This window comes from Pleurodeles waltl, chromosome 8 (assembly GCF_031143425.1).
Source record: "Pleurodeles waltl isolate 20211129_DDA chromosome 8, aPleWal1.hap1.20221129, whole genome shotgun sequence".
Taxonomy (NCBI): domain Eukaryota; kingdom Metazoa; phylum Chordata; class Amphibia; order Caudata; family Salamandridae; genus Pleurodeles; species Pleurodeles waltl.
This window is the reverse complement of record NC_090447.1, coordinates 483,324,852-483,349,088: the sequence shown is the minus strand read 5'-3', so window position 1 is coordinate 483,349,088 and position 24,237 is coordinate 483,324,852.

Here is a 24,237-nt window from a genome sequence, read left to right as displayed (position 1 = left end):
TGATGCTCAAACTGTTGTTAAAGATTTGCAAGTTTTCATCGGACATATGCTGATGCAGCATTCCACGGGGCCTGCTTTTGCCTCCAGGGCATTCAGGGACACCATGGTGACATTGGGTGTTTAACCGCATTTCTCATTTCCTTATCATCCTGAGAGATCAAGATTATGGAGCAGAAAAACTGAGATTTAAAGCAATCCTTAACAGCAAGAGTATTAGGTACAGGTCGCAGTTGGCAGAACCACCTGTATGGAGTCCAGAGAGTACTATATAATCTGCCCAGAAGGTCTTTGGGAGGATGTACTCCATACGAAGTCCTATTTGGGATACCCATGTGTGTCCCAGATCTTGATGGCTCTGGTGCGGTGGCAACAGAAACATCTTTTGACATAACTGAACATGTCACTGTCTTGCAGGAATTACAACAGTTCAGTGATATAAAATTCATCTGTACATGCTGCCCCCTTGGGAATGAGGGATTAACCAATAACATCAGCTGGCAGAATTCCTAATGTTGGGTATCTAGTGCATGACAAAATTGCTGTAAAGAAATAATTCAGTCTATCATATAGAGCACTGGTCCCAGTCTAGGGGATACATGGTACTAGAATTGTCATTCTTCTACTGCTGCCTTGTTCTAAAAAAAAACATTTAATTTCAATTGACAAAGTCAAGCTACACTATGTGCCAAGTCTTGCAAAGTAGACCACAAGGACTCCTGGGAAGTACCCGTACCCGGCCCACTGCCAATCAGGATGTACCTACAAAAACATTAAACAACAATGAAGATACTTCCCCGAACTTTAGGAGGGTGGAAAATGAATTCTCTTTAGTCCATGGGACCACATCTAGGACAAGAAATGTTCAAAAGTCTGAATTACATTACTCAAATCAAATTCAACTCAAAGGGATGGAATTGTTTACTAAGAACCACCAAGGGATACATTTGCCAGTTCTCCTTCGCCCACACGGACTCCAGGATTTGCACAAACTGCTACTGGCTATTTTGCTGACATCAATGACTCATTTTTAATTCTTCAGTGTCTTCTGCAGCACCTGTATCAACGGCACATAAACTTTCAATTGGCTTAAAGATGTCTCTGGTATTACCTGTGAATAGTTCCAACTTTGCTTGCCTTCCTTCTATGGATTGGTTTTATCATCCTTCTCATTCTGCTTATACATGGTCACTAACTTACTGAACCTTCTACTATTGAAATGGTGGATGAGGGTTTTAAAACCTTACCTATCCACACATAAGGTCCCTAGAGAAGATTTCAGCTGTTCCAATTCCAGGTGGAATTGTTTGGGAAAAGTACTGTTCTATATTTTCGGTCCTACAGAAATGATTCAAATTCCATATTTACTCAAAATTTATATGAATAATATAATAACACCAGGGGTTGTTTCCTATGACTAAAAACTATTGATTCTTTGCTTTCTGAACATGACTGTTACACTGTGTTTGAAAGTGACAATGTGGCAAATTATGGGGAAATGTTTTGTTACCACCATTACGGACATTTTTTTCTGCACAAAGCCAGCACCCGAGAACTGTTTCTAATTATACACAATGGGAACAGTGTTCAACTCCGCCACTGGGGAGTTACAAAACATATGTCCAACCCCATCTACACCCTAAACAACATTGTGTCATCTGCAAATAATATCAGTCAAAACAATATGTTGTTTTTACACTATGGACAGTATTAACTTAAGTCCATTATGCAGTTAGGCTGGAAGTTACACATTCTTAAAAGTGGCCTTGTGCCCTGGCTCATATTAACTCCATGGAAATTAATTGCTGCCTTTAATTTGATATGAAAGCAATAGATAATGGCTAAGAAAGAAGCAACTTACATCGTGCTAAACATTGAGAAGTTAGAAAAGCTGCCTTTTACTGTGGTAGAAATTCCATCAGTAGTGTGGTTAATACACAGAGTAAATATTCTGCCCATTTCAACAGTTTACGTCATGCTTGAAACACTTTCCAATAGGCAGATTTGAGCAGCTAGGAGATATTTACATTCATGAGGTATGGGAGCTACCCTTTATGTACAAATGTTTCAGTGGAATGAAAGAGGTCTTTCTGAGTAGCAGTGAATGCAAGACTTCTGTGAGCCATTCAATGTTTTGTAAACAGCTACCCTTGCAAAGAGCTTGAAACGCTTAAGTAGCGAACTTAGCTTATTATCTGAAGGGTATTCCTGTCCCTTTGATTCATCCAGCATTCCAGGTGCTCTGCTACACAACACCACATATGAAAAAAGGTATGTCCTGTGCTGCAAGTACATATGACACAGGCTCTCAGTCACCCATACAAATACATCATAATCCTACACACACATGTTCATACATCACTAGAGACCACACACTCACTGAAACACATGGCAGGTCTTTCATAGTGCCATTAGTCATAGTATATGTTTTAACCATAGTATCTGGCTCCGGGGCATTAGGCATTAAGGCAATGCAGCTAGGCATTTGGGTGTGTGTTAACACTCCACAAGTAGTTTAGCCTTAAGTAGCTCACAATGATTAACACTAATCAGAAGTAGCTCTCTCTACAGGAAATGTTTCAGACCCCTGGCCTAGGTGATGATTTTAGTGGCCTGAATTTGTAAAATAAGTACCTGAAAAGTGATGTAGGTACTCAACAGGTCACTACAAATTTGTAGTTTCAAGTAAAATAAAATTAGATAATATGCTGTACTAACTTATAAGAAATGCTTATGATAGATTTCTCAAAATTTTGTTACATTAATACAAACAAATAAAACCTCACATTTGTTTTTCTTTTTTTCATATCCATACAGGTCAACGCCCATCAACGCCCATCAGAAATGTATGTATGGAAGGCCATTGCAAAGAAGATGTGGGCACTGGGGGTCTTCAAGAGGTGCAGCATTCACTGGAGTAAGAGGTGGGGTGACCTACGATGCTTGACCAAGAAGGCATCAGCAGTCCAGCTTGGCCAGTCCTCCCAATGTGGCAAGCGCATACACTGCAACCTGACCCCTCAAATGACCCTTATACTTGCAGTGGCCTATTCTGAGCTACATAGGAAGCTGAGATCCCTACAGTTTTTAGATCATTTTTTTTACAGCATCAAATTATGGCATCATTTAAAGGTTGACACACGTCAAAACCACAAGACGAGTTCTGGAAGGTGTACGTTTTGTGGTTTGTGTATTGATTTGTGGAAAATATTTCCACTAGATTTCTGATCACTACCAAAGGACTGTTTTGTGCAGACATGTGACCGCCTAATAAAAAAAGGTACCTGGGTTTTGTCTGTGTTATGACAGTTGTATCAAACAGGGCACACTTTCGGATTGTGCCAGGTGTGATGCTTCATTACAATTGTGATAAGGTTATATTGGCCCTATTACAGGTAACATAGCATACAATGCACTTATAATACAGTGGATGTTCCAAACTTCACATTGGTGAGTTGGTATAATAAACAAACAATAGTGAGCAAGTGATCCAAAACAACTAGGAACATGAGAACAATGGCAAACAATTTTAGCAAAATCATATGAAAATATGTTTTTTACTTCAAAATTCAAGTCACTTAACAGTTGCAAATTGGCATAAAGCATTACTCCTTCACAAATGTGCATGTAAGCCAGTCTGTTTTTACAAACATGAATTCCGTAAGCAAACATTAATAATTGAAACAGACAGAAATGTGTACACAGTGGTGACAGAGTAACACACACCCAAAAATATTTTTGTTTCCTTAAGTTTTGGCGCTAATCCTGCAAAGCTCCAAACTAGTGTCAAAAATGTTGACGCTAGTTCTCTAACTACCGTCATGGAGCGCCAAATCTTAAATATGGTGCACACTTGGTGGGGTTAGGGAGGCGTTAACAGGTGCAAGAAAAGTGGCACTGCATTGGATGCAGCATCTCTTTTCTTAAATCAGGCCCTTTTTTAACTTATTACTACAGGTGTACTTATTTTAAAATTATAAGTGTTATTAATAAACGTATGCATTACACATATAAAACTTCAGAGTTAAATACAATTTATAATATACAGACAATACACTAGACAATGTGAAATATGACATTAATACATCTATGAAATGTTTTAAAGTTAGACGTGACACTGAATGTACATTTCTTGTAAACCGACTTTTTGCATTGGGTAGTGCAATTACTACATTCTATTAGATTGATATTGATCAAACAATGTGTAATACATATGTATCTGATTTGATGGTTCAGGGAAAATGATTAAAAACACCTGCATGGACACATTTTGCATTTGGGAATAATGCAACTTTTTGTATAGGTGTCCAATAGCATGAAGGCAGCTTGGACCAAATTGGTAAATAAAATATACAGGTGTTTTACTTTAAGGGCCATATGTACTAAAGCATTTTCCCATAGACACAGAATGGGTAAAATCCTTTGGTACATCTTGCCCTAAATGTCTTAAACTAGCACTTTTCATACATATGTATTGGATATTATTTGCTATTGCTTGTACGTATTTATAAAAACTGCATGCGTCCAGAGCTAATGTAATCAGACAATTCCGATGGTAACTGATGAAAAAGACACTTACCTTTGGTTCCAGCAACAATGGGGTTGATGTGGGGTGTGGTGAAGTTGCAGCAACAAAGGAAGGACTTGCATAGTCAGCTTCATGGCAGAAAGGGAATTGAAAACAAGAAAAATAGTAAGTTTCGAGCTTATATGCCTTTGAATCTGCCAACTCAGGTGTTGAGGTTTAGCTGCCACAGTTAGTCAGCAGAAAGGCACATTGTGATTGGCCTGGTGGTAAAACCGGCTGTCCTCTCGCCATCAGTCACTTTTTCTATGGTGATCGACATGAGTGTAAAGTTCTGGCAGCGACGGCGGTTCGCTGACGTACTTTCATCTATGGGCCCACCACCATCTAAATAAAGCAGCAGACCACCTAGTCGGCGGAGAGATTATCTGATGGAAAAATGGCGGCAGGACCAGACCTGCCAATATCTAAATCAGGCCCTAAATTACTTTAGGTACCTATCACAATAGTAAGGCAGCTGAAATTAGGAAGACACATTTGAAAGTCTTAGTTGTTTTGGCATCTATTTATAAACCTACATGTCCATGCCTGGAGGTAAATAACTGCTAAATTAATACAAATGCATGAAGTGATGATCCTGAAGACTGAGGAATTAATGGATTGTATTTGTTCTTCTGAACTTTTGTATGAATCTGAGAAAAAAGTGGCATTTGATTAATAGGAATACTAGACAGAATGTGTGAACGTTCTCATCATTTGCACCATAAATCAAACCAAGTGAAAATACTACTCAAAAGGTTCTGTTGAGGCCACCCCAGAGAGACACCAGTATGGACTCAGTTCCACTACAATGAAAAATGGGTGATTCTTGTTGTAAACGGAATATCCGTACCCTGTATACTAATGCCCCTCTAATCTTAGAACTCTTTGATGATGTAACAGAACCATATCAAAGGGATCATTTCACTGGCACAACACTCAAAATTATAATCTAGGGCACCCTGAGGTGACAATAGATGGATTAACATTGCTTTGTTTCAATCTATGGATTTTATTCAAGTGCAATCTTCTGTCTTAGTTTTTATAATACTTGCAGTCAAGGTTTTTGAGTGTCAGTAGCAGCAATAGGTTTGGAAGGAATTTACATGTGCAGGGAGAGAGTGTGGCATAACAGCCTGAGCTGCCGACTTCAGAGTTGGAGAAACCAGGTTCGAGTCTCGGCACCTTGTGATTTTGGGCAAATCACTTGGGGCATGGTTTAGAGTTTTGAGTGATTAGACGAATGTCCCATCGACCATATTACGATCTCATTATATCCTAAGGGAATCGTAATACGGAGGACAGGAGTAACCCGTCCTCCAAACTCTGAATTAGGCCCTTAATCTCCTTGTGCCTACAATCCAGTGCCTTTAGACCCTGACTGGTAATTTGCTGCACTTTAGAATTTGGGATTTTATTCAAACCCACCTTGAATAGTGGAATCTAAATTTATGTTAACAAGAAACAGTGAACCACATGTAGCTTGGAACTGTACTTGGTAGCAAGAAATTTCAAATGGTTCATAGTTTCTTCTCAAAGATGGCCCATGAGATGTCCCTAGAGGGAGTGGGCTTCCAATGATCTATTTGGACTTGTGAATTGCAGAGGGGACAGTGGAACTCACTCCCGACCTTCGGCAAGGAAGGGTATTTAATAAAAAAATAAATATTCTCCCCTTCACAAATCTGAATGGTTTTCAAGAAAGGGCTGTTGGCAAATAATTCAAGCCTTTTCTGTGTGCAAAATTTAAATGGAAATCAGAAATCCTCAGTGGAGCAAGGCAACATTATGTTGCAGATGAGGCTCCAAAATCAGTTGACTTTTAGCAGAATAGCTCACAGTGGGAGAAATTTGAATTTTGTGCCCAGACAAGGTTCCTTGCGGTGTATATACTTTTCACACATTCACCCATTTAAGATTTCTACCTTTGGACTTTGTCACATTTTTGGAGCTTCACTTCTTCCAGTGGTACAAGGGCTCCACAAATCTAGATACCTTTTCTGCCAGGTCCAACTTAGTAGGGGCAACCTGAATCTTTCGCCTAGCAGCAACTCACCTTTATCGCGTCAGCTTGGCAGGTTGGTCCCTGTACTCTGGTGATCTTTGAAGCCCAAATGTTTCTAAGACACAGGTTTCAAGAAGAGTTACAAGAGTAGAGTTTGATACCAGCCAAGGGGCCAGGATTTTGCGGATGGTACTTGGTGGGGGCAAGACTCACTCTAACAGATGCCAGCAGTGGGATCCACTCACTTATAACTTGTCATCTAGGAATTTGCAGAAAAGGCCTATAGTAGCTTGTTGTGTCCCTGTTGCTTGAACAAGAATCAGTTTTATGACATTTGGACTCCACTTCTTTGCCCCACATAAAAGAGGGAGAACAGATTCAGCCTTCCAGGCTCTTCTCAAGTCACAGCTGCAACTCAACTCCTATTTTGATCTTTGCTTTTTAAGGTCCAGAATGTGTTTTGAGGAGTGTGTTTTAAGTGCTACATTTATGCTTGGCACCAGTCTAGGAGTGCAAGTGACTCCTAGCCCTTCCATAACCAAAAGGTTAAAGTTCCCTGGGTCATCTCTACCTACTTTTGTAGCATTATCTGTGTGTACTTCATACAATCACACAATGCCCCTCTCTTCCTCAATCCAAGTTGGTGAAGCCTTTCTCCCATTGTGGAGAGCCTGTGCCCCCATCAGAGAGGTCTGGCCAAGGAAATAAGCAACCCCTTCTCTGTGGTCACTCTAAACCAGTTCTGGAAGTAGATCCTCTTCCACTGGGATTGGTGATTGCCTGACTAGTGGGATGAAAGGAAGGGGTAGGCCCAGGTGATAGCTATATCTGCCTGCGAAAGGCTAAGCCGCTTTGAAGTTAATTATGTTCCTGGGCACAGCACAGATGGCCATGTTGCCAGAGGAATAGAGCACCTCCTCAGTTCCAAGGCCTTTGCCTCAGCTTTAGGAACAAGTTCACCGCTCAACAAGTGGGATATTCAGTTGCCATGTGACAGGTGAAGCTCATGCATATTGCCCTCTAGAGACCTAAGCCAGGGAAAAAGTAACTTTATAAAAGTAACTTTCACAAAGTATTTATTATAAATATGACTTCACAAGTGAACTGAGTGTGTAATACATAGTCCACAAAATTTAAAAATAATTGTTGTAGTTGCTTCCTAGTCAGTGATAATAATATCAAATTGAATAGTTGTTGGACTTGGCCCTTTTTGCATGGTCATCCTCAAACGTGTTGACTCCTTCTTCCTATTTTTTCTGACCAGTTTCTGTTGGCTTTAGGGCTCTGGGCACTTTGTTCATCTCTCTGTGTAAACTGTATTTGTGATTGGTTTATCCATGATTGGCATATTTGATTTACTAGTAAGTCCTAGTAAAGTGCACTAGAGGTGCCCAGGGCCTGTAAATCAAATGCTACTAGTGGGCCTGAAGCACTTATTGTGCCACCCACGAGTAGCATTGTCAACTTGGCTCAGACCTGCCACTGCAGTGTCTATGTGTGCAGTTGTAAACTACCAATGCAAACTGGCAAGTGTGCCCGCTTGCCAGGCACAAACCATCCCTTTTTATACATGTAAGGCACCCCTAAGCTAGGCCTAGGTAGCTCTATGGGCAGGGTGCAGTGAATGTTAAAGTTAGGACATGTACTGATGTGTTTTACATGTCCTAACGGTGAAATACTGCCAAATTTGGTTTTAACTGTTGCACAGCCTATCTCTCTCATGAGTTAACATTGGACCGCCTTTAAATAACTTTTAAAGAGCAGTTTCCCTTTGCTTTAGAAGCAGGTGGAGTTTGGGGTCTCTGAACTCACAATTTAAAAAAATATCTTTTAGTAAAGATGGTTTTTAGATTGTCAGTTTGAAAATAACACTTTTAGAAAGTGGGCATTTTCTTGCTTAAACCATTCTGTGACTCTGCCTGTTTGTGGATTCCTTGTCTGGGTCAGATTGACACTTGGGCTGTTTGTGCATCTCCACTAGACAATGACACATAGGGTGCTGGGGTGTAACCTGCATTTCCTGATGGGCCATCTAGGCTAGGCTGGAGGGAGGAGTGGTCACTTACACCTGAAAGGGCTGTGCCTGTCCTCACACAATGCAGTCTCTAATCTTCTGGTGTGTGTCTGGAGCCAGGCCTGGCCACGGCAGGATCCTGTAAACAACAGAGACTTCTCTTTGAAGTTGGGCAACTTCAAAGGCAGAAGGGGGACAGACGGACGCCTCTGCTCCTTCGCTCCTCAGCACCGGAACCAATGCCACACCAGATCCAGAGACGCCTCAATCCCCGGCTCCATGCACCGGCTTGTTTCCTCATTTACACAAGATGCTGTACCTGGGGGTCCATGTGACTCTGTGACCAGTGCTATTAGTGTCGGATTGTTGGGAATGACTCCGTCATGATGCCGTGATATCACCGAATTGAAGCACTTGTGTTTCTAAGCGCTATGTTAAATTTAATCTTTAACAATTCACAACTTTGCTTGTGTATGTTGGATTTTTGTGATTTTGATCAGATAAATATTGGCTATTTGTCTAACCTGGTGTTGAGTCCTTTTATACTGTTTTCAATGTGTTACTGTGGGTGTTAGTACAAATTCTTTACACATTGTGTCTGAGTTAAGCTATACTGTTTGTGCCAAGCTACCAAGAGGGTGAACAGCGATTAACCAGGTGTGTTTCTCCTTTACCCTTACATGAGTGAGGGTCCTTGCTTGGACAGGGGACAACCTAACTGCCAACCAAAGACCCCATCTCCAACAATGGTTTATTCCAGTGCTTTCCTATAGGACAGCCAACTCGGCTACTGGGAAAATAGATTTTAGGGGCTTTTCACTGTAAGTACATGTTTAATGTTAACCTTTTACTTGTCCTACTTTTAAATACAATGCACTCTGGCTAATGAACAGGAAGGTCTACTTAGGGGTGGCTTATGAATATTCAAAAGGAAAGCATTAGCCTTTCAAAAGGAGTTTTTTTTTGACAGGCCGAATATACAGTTTTCAAACTCTCAGCCAAGCTGCAGTAATGTTTGCATTGTCACTTCAGGGAGTGGCACAATAGGTGCTGCAGCCCACTGGTAACGTTTAACTTGTAGGTCTTGGGTTCATTTTGTACCATATACTAGGGACTTACAGGCAAGCTGAATATGACAATTAGAAGAATGCTAACTTCATCATGTTGAAAAGTGGAGAACAGCACTTTACCTCTGGTTAGCAAAGGGAAGTGCACAGATTTCTACAGCCAGCAGAATGGTCAAGGCAAATATCTAGGGGTACCCGATGCACAAAATGATCATTTTCAACAAACACAAACCTCACTCTTGTGCCAGGAGAGGAAATATGTCTGTGAGGGGCTAGTGATGACTGCCAGGAGACCAATGATACACCCCAGACAGTCCAAGTACAGCAATCACACACCCCACTCCATTCTTGATTAAGGCCAGGGGAAAGTACTTTAATGTGGTGGGAGGTTATAAGACATTATTAATGTGGTAATACAATTTTCACTGATGGCCATATATTTGTTCCCATCCCAATGGCAAAGCTGGTGCAGGTTAAGATTCAGTGGAGTGGGGGTGAAAACAGCTCTTGCCAGTTGAGTAGGCCTGGGAGGACTTAAGTAAAAGTATTTGTAATTCCCCTTGGTTATGCACATTTGAAGTGGATAAACAATAAACACCATTTACTTTTTTAATCTCTCGTCCATCTCTGTGACATACTTGAGAGTGATTTTGCATAAGTGGGGAGCCCAAGTCCCACCAATTTATGCAATAGTTTATGAAATATGTGGTTCCCTGCTGTGTTGTTTCATTTCTTATTTGTTTACACCGGTAAACAAAACATTGGCCAAGAATCAGGAATCTCACTTATATGGGACCTTTTTAATTTTAAAGCTCCTAGTGTTTTCAGTCAGAGCCACTTAAATCTACTTCTCATGCATGTGTGTTGGTCAGCTGCAAATTCGTCTTTTTCTAAAAAATGTGTGCACCAAATTTATCAGAACTTAGAGAAGGTACTAAACGAAGCCAAGGCCTTGCATATGTGATGGATTTTTCTTCAGTAATTTTTCAGTTTTCACAGATGTAGGTACCTAAGATAATTCTCACTGTAACTATTATAACAATTTTGAGGGATTCTCCTTGCCCCTCCTTCATCAATTTGCAGCAGATTCGGCATTATCAAAGTGCCTCTCCTGTACTGTTTTTGAAATGTTTGTTGCAGGCTGGTTGATGGACAAAGTTATTTGCAATGCAAGAAAGGCTTTTTTTATGAATTATGTCAATCTTATAAACAGCAGCTTGAATAACTAAATGACCCAAGCAGCACTTCACTGAAGAGTCAAAATAGCCCAAACTCGGCTTGGAAATGATTGTGTTCAAGTTTAAGAGGGGTTGGTCCTGAAATTTCAGGCTCGGCTGTTCCTGTTGGAGCAGTTTCAAGCCTTACTTGCAAACAGCAGGTGTCTATCTGAAGTGGCATAAGGTTAGTCGTTGCCTGAAGTGGCACAGAAAGCAGAAAGACAACGGAGTGTGGGCCAAAGTATTAGAAGTGACTGAGATTATATAAAACATTTCAACCATCATGTTTTTTTTCTAAATGTGAGACCAAAGCCTGTACAAGGACATTCATTTAGTTCATAGTGTGCCTTAGCGCACCGGCTCCTGCAGAAAGGTATGAATGACATTTTATGTGATTCTTATTACCTTTCATACTATTGCACTATTAGAGCAATATGGGCCTGATTTAAGAAAGTGGTGCTGCACCCAGTGCAACGCCACCTTTCATGCACCTCTTAGTGCACCGATAATGCGACCATGTGTGCGCCGTATCTAAGATGCAGTGCACCATGGGCATAGTTAGGGGAACTAGCATCAAAATGTGTGATGCTAGTTCGGAGCTTTACAGGATTAGCGCAAAACGTTTTGAAACTAATCCTGCAAAGGCTGTTGAGGGCCATGAAAACAATGGAATGCCTCCATTTAATGCCTGCTCTAAGCAGGCATTAAAAGTGACGAATAAAGTTATGTAAAGAAATCTCTTACATTTCTTTGCCCCATTTTTTGGCCCCTCTACAGGGGAACGCCCCCTTTGCATACATTATGCCTTGCATACATTATGCCTGGTGCAGGCATAATGTAGGGCAAAGGGTTACAAAGTAGGTTTGGTACGGCGATTATGGCCTCATTAGGCCACATTAGCATAAACAAAAATTACACTAATGGGGCTCTAGGAGGAGCTATGGGCTCTTAAATCTGCCCCTATGCATCCAAAGAATATACCAGCTCAAAAAGAAACTGAAGAATTAAGGATTACATATAATAAAAGCATTAGTGTATGATAAAATATATCAAGTCTAAGAATCATATAGAACTCAGGGTCTTGTAAGGAGGGGCAGCAGCCAGTCAAAATAGGAACTGAATTGGGGAGTATGGAACTTTCAGTATTTGACCCTCATTAGGACAGTGTATATGGATGAGCAATGTGAAGGTTTATATAAAAATAGCATTGCCAAAATGGGGGCAGTAAATTGCCTGGTTAATAGAGCTTCTGGCAATTAGTGCCTCATTATACAAGCTAAACCATGAAAGCCTCCCAGTCTAAATGGGTTGCTGATAGCTGTGCCGAACCACAGGCCAGCATTTTGCATTAATTAATCTGCTTTCAGTTTTCAAATAAATAACACAGCCAGAACTCTCCCTTAGCCTTGGACGACATTCACATAGCGGCAGTCCTCAAAAAGGAAGGTCTGGGACCTCCCTTCAAAACTGTCATTTGATTGTCTCGTTGGAATGCAATTGCAAGGTATATGTCCTTCCATTCTTGCTGCTTCAAGCCAGATAGATTGAATTAACCATATATTTCGAAAAGAGTAAGCAGGTTTAAAGGGTAGCTTCTTTCCCACAGAGAAGATTATGACTCTGAAAGCAATACGATCTGTTGCCAATCTGCATTGCTTTCTGGCTGATTACTCATCATCTTTTATCAGATTAGTCAAAACTACTTATGGAATACATTTCAGCCAACAAGTTTTAAGCTAAGTAACTTTTGAATTTGAGGCAGCCTTTTGAACTTTTGAAGTTGAGACAACATTTCTATATCAACAGGTGGCTAGACGTCTGCCACAGTTTGGTGCTCCACTGTGAGGGTCGTCACACAAACTAGGCTACAACAACTTTATGTGCTGAATCTTATTTTACAGTGGAAGTGTCAGCCCTAGAGAGTGAGTCTACTGCACGTTGTTACTTTGCTGTGTTGTTTTGTATTTAGCTGCAAATATGGCTGCATCATCTGAAGTATTTTTCTAGAGAATCGAGAAAGTCAGGTCTTTGTTGGACATTTATCGTTTAATGGTTGATGGTTGAGGGAGGGCATCAGTTATTTTTCCCATTTTTTTGTTTTTACTGTAGTTATTTTTATTTTTTCTGCTACCAATCTGGGAAATAGTGATGCGGGCCCAAGGTATATTCATGTGAACTGTATAGGAAATTGAAGTTCGGCCTGGAGATATTTTTTTTTCATTGTCCTCATTTTACCAGATTCTGACTTTCCTGTCCTGTTTTTCTTTTTGAGGATTGGTGAACAAGCCTAGAAGCCACAGATACCTTTATCAGTTTGAATCAATTATTCATACTCCCACTGATTGTGATATTAAAGGGCTTTGGAAAGGGATTTCATGTTAAATATGGGGTATGTTAATATTGTAGTTTTCGGATCGGAATATGTTTGTTGATTGTATTGATTTATTTATAAAGCGCGTTCCGGCAAGACGCATTGAAGCGCTAAACAACCATTTCATATTTATCCTGCATGCTTATTTCCTTACACAACCAAGATTTTGCCTGACAGTTTGCAAACCAAGTTCATGAGCTTGCATGATTGTAGATATTGGATATATATTTCTGCACATGTTTACATGTGTTAAAAGCAAACTGATGAGAAAGAATGGCCTAGGTTGTCACTTTGTTCACACTCTCCAATTCACCAAAATGAGCTTGTTCGTAAATACATACAAACAACTGAATTACATTCTACAGTGTGATCTATCAAACATTATATGTTAATTGTATATGGATAATCATAAACACATAACTGGCTTGCCTGATTCCTAGGCACTTCATCCTATCCTGCTGATTCTTAACCACTGCAGAGATAGCACCCACAATCTGCTATCTACATTTGTGATTAGAGTACACTGAGCTCTGCCAAATAGTAACTTTACACACCCTCAACTTTGACTAGAAATCTCTTGGTGACAGGTTGCTAGGTGGTTCAGTCAACCTAACTTTAAAGTTATAGCCAGCCCTTTAGAAGAAGAGGCTTTTGCTCACTTGTAGTAATGTACTGTGTTGTAGCATTTGGATTGTCCTTTAATCCTCATTTTGAGGTCACAAAGAACATTTTTAAATGGGTAGAAAACTACATCAAAAGAGAGTACATAGTTGAAATAGTGTTTCATTGGTTGTTGCCGTATGTGGGAATAATTTTAGTGCTGTGCATGAGTTCTTCAGAGAAGTGTTTTTGTTTCGCCTTACAATCAGCACCTAACAGTGTGATTGAGGAGGAAGTGTCAGAGATAGGTAAGCAAAATATAACTGTAATTAGCCGGTGATATTAATTAACTCTGCACATTATGTGTTATGTTTCATTTGTATTGTGGCAGAGAGAATACAGCACATACAATACATAACTCCACAGCAAGACTCATCCTCGACCTCCCCAGACAGACTCACATCACCCCACACTCACGAAGCTACCTCAAGAAGCTACACTGGCTCCCGATCCAGAGAGATGCCGGTTCAAGATGCTGACCAACGCTTACAAAGCCCAACACAATGAAGGACCAGCATACATGAACAAACAAATGACCTTCCACCAACTGACCAGACACCTGCATTTCACCTAACTCTTCCTCGCAGTCCCACCCCCTGGATCTTCTGAGCCAACAGCATAGAATGCTTCTTCTCTCACTTGGCAACCAACGCCTGGAGCAACCTTTCTCTGCACCCTAGGACTGTGTCATTGCTCCAGGAATTCAGGAAAGGACTCAATACCTGGCTGTTTGAAAGAACAGAGCTCCACGGAGCAGCTAGCAACTCCAGTGCCTTGAGACTCTGTGTTTTATAAATCCTGGTTGATTGATTGATATAAAAATACACTCGAAAAACTACTGGTTAAGCAACCATACCCATTCTACACTCCTTGATCCTATAAATAAATCCAACAAATATTATTCCTCCTCCACCACCATTATCCATTTTCACTATCACACTAAAATCTTAAAATGTGCACCTTCAGGAAGATGGACCTGGGTAGGGGAGTCATGGGAGAGCCATACACTGCCCATCAACCCACATTCAGTACTGTCATCTTTCCCTTTAACGTTCTACCTTCCAACCCCAGAAATTGCACATCTCCCTGCTAAAATATTTTTTTAAAGTACACCTGGTATACTGCTATCCTCTGTGACTCCTTCTTTCCCACTGTCAAAATATCTTTTGTTAAATCACAACACCTGGCATGAAGTGGCATGCTCTCCTGACATATTTTCTCATGAATTTCTGGACCATCCTTTTTCTCATTAACTGAATGCCTTGCTTGCTGCTCAGAAAGAGAATGGAACCAGAATCTCCAGGTACCAGAAGAAATGACATTTGCTGGCACAAGAGCAGGGGACACCCTCTTTGTAGCACCCTAATTGGCACACCAGAGGGTTGAGACCGGAGACACTAGCCCCTGCCACCTAATCCTGTATTTTGATTGGGTCTGTGGACTCCTGGGCGGGTGAGGCAGGAGATGACTTCAAAAGTGAATGCTTTCTATTAAACATCACAAGCATGACGAACAGATTTTGTTTTTCACTGATGTGACAGAATAATAGTTAATAACTGGTTTGTCTGCACTTCAGCTATAAAATACATTAGGTATTGATAACAATACAAATATTTTTAAGTGGTTATTGCCAACAGGCATCTCTACCTCAGACCTATATGTGCAAACAAATTCTGTACACGGCCAGCCACATCAGCCCTGCAGCACTGGAGCACACAAACCCTAGTTCTGTCCCTAGATGAACGTTCATCACCCACTAGCTCTTACCTCTTTAGGGTGTGCCACCATCATGAGGGTGAGGTGATTTTGTCACACATAAAATGTGTGGCAGCAAAACATTGTGGCACCAGATGACTCCCTGTCCTCCTTCCCTAACGACTGTGGGGGTTAAAATGACAAAAGTAAACACCAAATATGAATGAGAAAGAATGAATACAAAACATTAATATGGCACAGGCAAACAATAAATTGAACCAGCAGAGGTTATAAACCAGAGGGACATACAACAGGCAAAGTAGAAGAGACTAGACACTGGACTTGCTGAGCAAATCAGATAGCAGGTACAGGTGTCTGGAAACTTCTAGTGTCATTCCTAAATCCAAAAATAACTGACTTGCATATGTTGTGTAATGTGTCTATTTTCCAGGACTCGTTGTGTGCAAAGTGTGCCCTAGCATTCATTCAGTGAGGAAAAATACCAGCAACTTTGCATAACAAATGTAATTAAACGTATTCAACATAATATTATGCACACCCCAGCAGTGACCGGTCTCCTTAGTGATGCGATGCGATGTGAGGAACTGTTTACAAAAAATCACAAGTGTCCACACCATTAATATTAATGGAGAGGGAACTGGCTTGTGACACATTACAAATGCTAGGATGTAAGCATGCACATGACAACACACCTCCATTCCATCATTCATCTTTGCAATATGGTGCCCTTGTGTGAATAAGGATTTCAACACTATCAATGTATATCCAAATGAAAATCAAATCTTAATTGGACCAGTGTGTCAGAGAAACAGAAACAAACGTAATGTCACTATTGATAAATGCGATGGTTTCCTACCGAGGTTGCACCATATACAGGGGGAAAGGCCTAGTGGCCTGAGCAGCTGACTTTGAAGCTGGGGATCTGGGTTCGAGTTTCAGCATCAGCTCAACTTCCTGTGATTCTGGACAAATCACACAATGTTTCCGTGCCTAGGGACAGCACCTAGATACCATGGCGGGTGATTAACCACAGTATGCAAATTCCAGTGTTTATTCTACTTATTTATACATGGAGGGAAGAGCAATCTGATTGCTTATTTTCCGTGTTTCAGAAGACAAGATTCATGATCAGAGAAAAGCTACTAATTGAACGCACAAATACATGGCATAGTAATAGATGTACCAAATAATGACTGACCTGAGATGGCAAGTTTATAACACAGATCTTGACTTTAGTTCCACAGTGGGCTTAACTATGAGCTCATCAATTACACAACAAACTGGGAGGATATAGTCTGCACAGTGTCCACAGTGGAAGCACTATCTAAAAAGACACATTATGATTCTTTTAAAAGATCAATTACTAGAACTCAGTAGGAACATCAGTAAGCGATTGAGAATGAGTTATTTTGAATTCCAGGCTACAGTATTTATGACCCTGAACATTTATTTTTACACTTTTAGCAGCCATTCTCATCTTATTGAAGAAGTAACATTCAACCAGAGCATAACATGTTTTTTTTTAACAGATGGAGTTAAACAAAGTAATGTCCTCAGAATAAGTTTGTAATTTTGTAGTTGGACATCATAATAACAAGACTTTAATTTTGTGATAGAATAGTAGTGTAGCAAAAATAATTCACCAAATAAAGTATCAACAAGACGCGGTTTTGTATTCACATATAGATATGCTATTCTTAATGCCATGTCCACGTACCTTGAAGAGACATATTGTCAAGGCACAGTTATTGGAAACTAAACACAGTAAGCCTACACTAACCTACATATACCTCTTTGTCAATATTTTGGTCATCGATACTTTTGTTACAATATTTTGGTACAATAATATGAAGAACTTGATTGTCTGGTTGCATACTTAATTGTTCTGCTGCTTTTGTTGAGCCAAATAAGCAGAGTAATTGCAGCCGCCAACTTAGAGGAGGCCAATTGGGCAGGTTTGGAGTACAAGTACAGATGTATTTTAAGCTGTTCCCCTCATGTCTGCTCTTGTTGTAGGATACACATTGCCATTCAAGGAAAAAACCTTTGTCCTGCAGACTTTCTACCATAGATGGCAGCAGTGAGAAAGAGGCAATTCTCTACTCCGCCTACCCTGAAGACAATACTGATAAGATCAACACCCAATTGCAATTCACATGTTCCGAGGTAGGCATTGTTGGCATGATTTATATCCAAACTTCTACATAGGATTTTACATGTTTATTTTATCTTCTGAATGGCCCTGATCTCTGAAATCTACCATATATGTGATAACTCCAGTCACCCTGCCCAAACAACAAATGGCTCAGTGTGCTGCCCCATGTATATCCACTCTTTCAGACTGAATAATTATTGTCATTACAGCTGCAACGTGATCTTGGCCTAGTGGGAATATGTGGCCCCAAAATATTGCATTCTGGTTGTATGAACATCCTGCATCTCAATCCCCTGTGATATCTGAGGCAGCCTCCATATGTGCATGGTGGATGGGTAGGGGCATAGGAGTTCAATGGAAGCAAACATTTTCTAGAAGCAAGTTTAGCTGGTGCATAGGCATTCCTCAGTGGAACAAACACTCTGTCAGACTGTTGCTGGACAGATTCTGGTACAAAATGTTTGAACGTTTTTGCCTCAATGGTCTTCATCAGCCACACTGTCTATCACATCAGACATTCTATGGCACTCCTCCATCTTAATAGATTCAAGTATTGGGTGCTTTAGGGTGACTGGCGTCAGAAACTATTTACCATTCCTGCTAGGCTGACTTCTTCTAGTAGTTAGTTCTATACTCTACTTCCCAACCCCTTGCATTACACTGACTATGGGACGCTTACATAGCCAATCTTTCACACCACCCACCGCAAACAATAACACAGACACCAGAGGTCATCTATTGGGCCAAGATAAAATGAAGTCCATATGTCACGTTTCTTTCTTCCCTTCCCCTTAATTATTGCTGTTAGTGTTCTGCTCTTTAGAATTAAGGTTGGTTCAGACCATATGCGGTGAGGTGGAAGCTACCATATGGATCTCTATCACACTTATGATGAACAGCAGTACTCAGTCTGACACTCTATTGTGTACATATTTAGTGGTTATGCAATGTGTTATTCAATTGAATGATGATTTCAGCTTAGTAATAGCTGGACTTACACACCACATGGCTGTGTAAACAGAAAGGTAGGAGCATAAATGGAAAGATGAGATAGGCTGATGGTTAACGAGAGTAAGGAAAAGAAAAAAGACAGTGAAACGGTATGAAAAATAGTCAAGCCTTGTAGATCTTGCAGCAAGGGGTTATTCTCTTTCTGTGTTTTACTAGCAACAAATGCAACAATAAATATGCTATTTTGGCCAACTGTATCAGGAAGTTCCTGTGTGCCTGTGAAATCCCTAGCTACTTGCTAGCGCCAGGTTGAGGGTCAGACTGAAATATAAAGGAGTTCCTGTTCCTAAGTAGTTTTGGGACACTCATCTTCTTCTCTCTTGGCCTGACCTGAGAAGTGCACACTGCCTGGACCCTACAAACCACACTTCTGCTGTGACCACCAATAATCAACAGTTCTTGTATCTCTGAGAGGGATTAAGTCTGAAGCATTTGGTGAAGCCCCTGATCATTTGGTAGATGTTCAGACTCCCTTTAATCCAAAGAAGGATGTTCTGGGCTCGGGGCTGATGCATCATTTGAAATGCCGTGGAAATTTCTGTTTTGATCTTGCTTTTTGAGGTAGGTCCTCATTTGGATCACCTTTCCAGTGCTCTGGACTGGGTGTTTAGTCTGAAAATGAGCTAGAACTTCTTCTACCTTCCCCACCTTGATTAGCTGATTCTCCAACAGGCAATCCATGACAATATTGTATCTCACTCCTGCAAGCATCTTCTTTAACTAGTTGTTTACCTGTAGCTGTAATTTCATTAGGAGTTAGTTGAACAATTTGTTGCTCATCATCCTGACATTACCCACTCTTTCAGGGAGGTTCTTCTTGGGGTCAATAAGTTTTTCTCAAACATGTCAATGCTGACTCCAGAAACCTGGACAGAAGTGATTATCTGCCGATCTACGTGGGCAGTTTGAAGACACCGTTGTGTGGTGAGAAGAACTTCACTCAAAAAAGGTCAGTCTTTCACACATCCATGAATACTATACCAGCCTCTGCTGTGCCATTAGTAATGACCTCAGTATGGAAGAAAATGCAGGCCATCTAAATATTAAGAACTGCATTCTTCTGGGTTCCAGTCTCACCAGAAATTACCCCTATGACTACTTATATAACAATTACTGTCATTAATGATGAGGAATGTCTCCTTATTTGCACTGCCCTTGTGGACCTCATGTGAGAACCTATTCCTTTATGGCACACATCCTTGTAAATTAGCTTTGCAATTTATCTCAGGCTCTTACCCATGCTTAGGTGGGCATTTGCCTCCATTAGGCTTTAATTTTTGTAGATCCTGCCTATTCTGATGAGCCTTGTTGGTCGTTCATGTATTAACTAATGCTAGCCACTTCAGTACATGCTTATGCACGACAGGCAAGTGCTGCTTAAGCCTTAAAAAACACATACCCGAGACTTTCAGCTCGGTAAAGATTATACAAGGACGTATTATGTGTTTCCTTCATCCTTTTCAACGACCCATATCAACTATGCATTGCACTATGGAACCTGGCTCTAAAAAGGTCTCACTACCTTTATTCTAGAGCCTAAAGATTTGTTCTGGTATTTACCACATCCTTTATAATTTCATAAAGTGAGCGCTGTCTCTTTCTCTCATACAAAATGAAGATGGACTGGTTCCTTTTGAGGGGAAGGCTTCTTACTACAGCAACCAGCATCTCTGCTAAGGTGAACTTCTCTGCTGAGCATGCCACCAGAAGGTTTCCAGCTATGCAAGCACATTTTCACTTGTGGCATAAAAGAACACTATTTCACATGGGGCAATAACATGAGAATTGTTGTTACGTGGCTTTGCTTTGACAAACACATGTGGGCATATACACCAAGCCATCTATTCTAGAGTTATGCCAAACATAGCAAAGTGGTGAAAATAACACTCACACAGAAGAAGGGATATTATATATTGTTCATTCATTTGAAAGTGGAGTGCTCTACACCTTTGTGGGACTAGGGGCCAGATGTACGTAGGAACTGGTTTGCGTTTACCAAACACCAAATTTAGCGATTTGCTATTTGGTATTTGCAAACACCCATTTACTAATGTGTGTTTCGCAATGGGTTGCAAATAGTCCTACCTCATTAATATTCATGAGGTGGGTCTCGCTTTGCGACCCATTAGGAACTGCTAAAATCACAGAGATTTTTTAAATGCAGCCCGTATCCCTTAAAGGAAAACAGGTTGCATTTCAAAATGAAAGAAGAAAAGTTTTCTTTTCATTTTTTCAGGATTGATCTAAGTGGTTTGTACTGCCACACCGACATCCAAATTTATTAGTATGTGTTGAAATAAAATATTGCATTGCAGTGGGACCACTGCCTGCTCCTAAAAAATGTTTTTACAAACATTCACAAAGGAGCCCTGGGGGATCTATTCACATCTGCGAATGGGTCCCTTCGGACCCCTTCCCATTTGAGAATGGGTTACCACCAACTTGAAGTTGGTGATAAAATGTGAATGTTTTGCAACCGCATTTCTGTTTCAAAACATTTACATATACCACTGTGGTTTGGTATTTGGAAGGGAAGTCCTACACACACCCCTTCCTAGCACTGAATTGTAAACCAAATTTGCCATTCGGCAATGGATTACTGAATCGCAAATAGGGCTTGATACATAAAAATATGCCTTTTGTGGTTCCAAACAGCCTGATTATGCGAACCGGACCATTTGTGACCTCAAAAAAACTTTGTACATCTGCCACTTAGACATTTATATACAATTGGCACAGGACAATTTCTAACACCTGTTGCTATAACAAGAGCGATCAAGCATTATTTATGATATGGGACAGGGGAACGCCTAACTAATACTTAACTAATTAATCGCGTAGGGTACAATGATAGTAGAACTTAACAAGATTACACAAGGAATGCCACGGTCACCCCCTAGAACCCTAAGGGATCATTTAAGAGAGAATTTAGACCGAGATATAAACAATACAAAGTGGACATGAATATTAACTTTTCCTACTGTAGTTCCAAGGGACACCAGAGGATATTACTACAACATAATATTTTGAATCAAATATATTTAACTTCTCAAAATATATACAGATTATACTCTTGGGAATCAGATGCTTTCTTGAGGTACAAAGAAAAAATGCAGATTTTCTTAATAACTTGTGGTTCTCTCCCATAATAAGCACACACTGGGAAAGCATCCTAGCAAGGGTAACACATCTTATAAACGTACGCAATATTTGCCAGACACCTGCCTTCTTGGTCTGATGCCCAGAATTATAACCTGCTGATGGCTTCTAGATTTTCTATGTTAGTATTCTTGCTAACCAAGAGATATAACTCTGTGCACTGGATTTCACTCTACTCCACCTCAATCAATTTATGATGGTGGATCAGACCTCCTAAAATGGGCAGAGTCAGAAAGTGCCATGCTGCCATGCAAAGACAAAGGGGAGATGAAGATGCAAACACCCAACAGTCAAGTATGAGTTTCCTCATCTTTGTTTGTTAGTGACGATAATAGACTTCCGTGATATGGCCCTCAATATGAACACTCATTATTACTTGGATGGTTCTTATTGGCAAGAGAAAACTTGCAATAACTCACGAAGACCCCGCTACTAGATTTTGGAAATCCTTTAACATAAAGAAGGTAAAGAATGCTTTAAACAACTCTGCGTTTGTGCCTCTGCAAACTGTGGAAGAATGTGGTACAGCTTTTAAGAAGTGTTTTCCCATGGCAGTAGAATATTTCCCATAAATCACAAGAATTTCCCAGCTCTTTCGTTTTCCTCTGATCTAGGTGCTGCCCAAACTAAACGTAGGCCCCTAGAAGGAAAGTGAAGGTCATTTAAATTTCCATGTGCTAAAAGCTTGTAGTTATTGGAGAAGTTGACCTATAAATAATGAATTTTCAAAACTCAACAGTCATACTACTCCGATAAATCACAAATCCCCAGAGTATTGAGAAACCCGCATTTCAGATTGTGACCAAGTTAAGGGATACCTCCAAAATACCATTGAATATTGCCCTCCCACAAGAATTCTACGAGCTGCTTAGTTCTTTGTTGAAGAAGTCTCTTCTTCGAGAGATAAGGTAGATCAAGGTGCTTTTCCCCTTGCAAACACAATTAATATCTGTTTGCTCCTTCTCTCACCTTCTTCTTACTGATAATGGAAGAGGAGATGAAGAACTTGTGTCTGTCAAATCTAATTCAACACTATGGGCCCAATGTAAGAAAATAATTTCACCTTTTGCAACCGCAAAATGGCCTTTTCCAATGTACCATCCCTATTTTCTGAGCCAGCATGCATATACTGACTTGCGAAATACGAATTGTGACTCGCAATTAGGAAGGGGGGTTTCAAGGGCATCCCTTCCTAAGTGCGCATCACAGTGGCTTTTATGATTTTTTGTGACCGTAAATGCAGTGGCAAAACAATCGCAATTACCACCAGTTTAAATTGGTGGTAACCCATTTGGAAATGGGAAGGGATCCCTTTGGGACCACTGTCTACTCTGAAAAATTCATAAGATAACTTTTCATTTTTTTGTTTGAAATACATCCTGTTTTCCTTTAAGAAAAATGGACTGCATTTTTAAAACAAACTGCTTTATTTAAAAAGCAGTCACAGACAAGGTGGTCTGCTGTCCCCAGCAGGCCACCATCCCTGTGAGTGCGGCCATTGCTAATGGGGTCGCAAATTGTGACCTACCTCATGAATTTTGATGAGGTAGGTCATTTGAGATCCCATCAGGAATCACAAACAGTGTGGATGACACTCCTGAACATTCCAGAATGCAACTCACAATTTGCAACTCGTAAAAAAATGCACATTGCGAGGCGCAATCTGGAATGGTCATACATTGGGCCCTATATCCTTGTCCAATATATATATATATATATAAACCATTAGGCCAGGTTTTTAGTTTTCCTTCATGGACTCCACTGAATTTCTCTATGGAAAGTAGAGCTGTTCCTTCTTCCGTCAAAGAAGCTACAATTGTCCAATTATTAAAGAAACATGGAGCAGCCCTTCAAAATTAAAGAACTTCTGCACTACATCATTATTACTTTTGTGGCAAAGATTTTCAAAGGGCATGTTGTCAAGCAACTCTGCAGCCGTCTCCAAACTAATTAGTGCTTTTTTGCTGTGCAGGTCAGTTTTCAGCCTGAGTACAGCACTGGAACAGTCCTTCTCTTCATCCTCGATTTTATGAGCAGTAAACCTCATTCCAGTCATTTAAATTCTGAGATTCCAAACAGTGAATTTGGTATCCTTCATGTCACTTAAGTCTCCAGCCACGGTGGGGCCCCACAGGGCTACTCACTATTGCCCACTTATTGAACTGTTATCTCAGGCATTGTCAAAATCCCTTTCAGAGCTAGGAGTAAAATAATATATGTGTGTTGATGATGGCCATCTAGATAGTAATTCAATCTCTCATTCAGTGTGCCAACAAAACATTCAGAGGCATATTTATAACT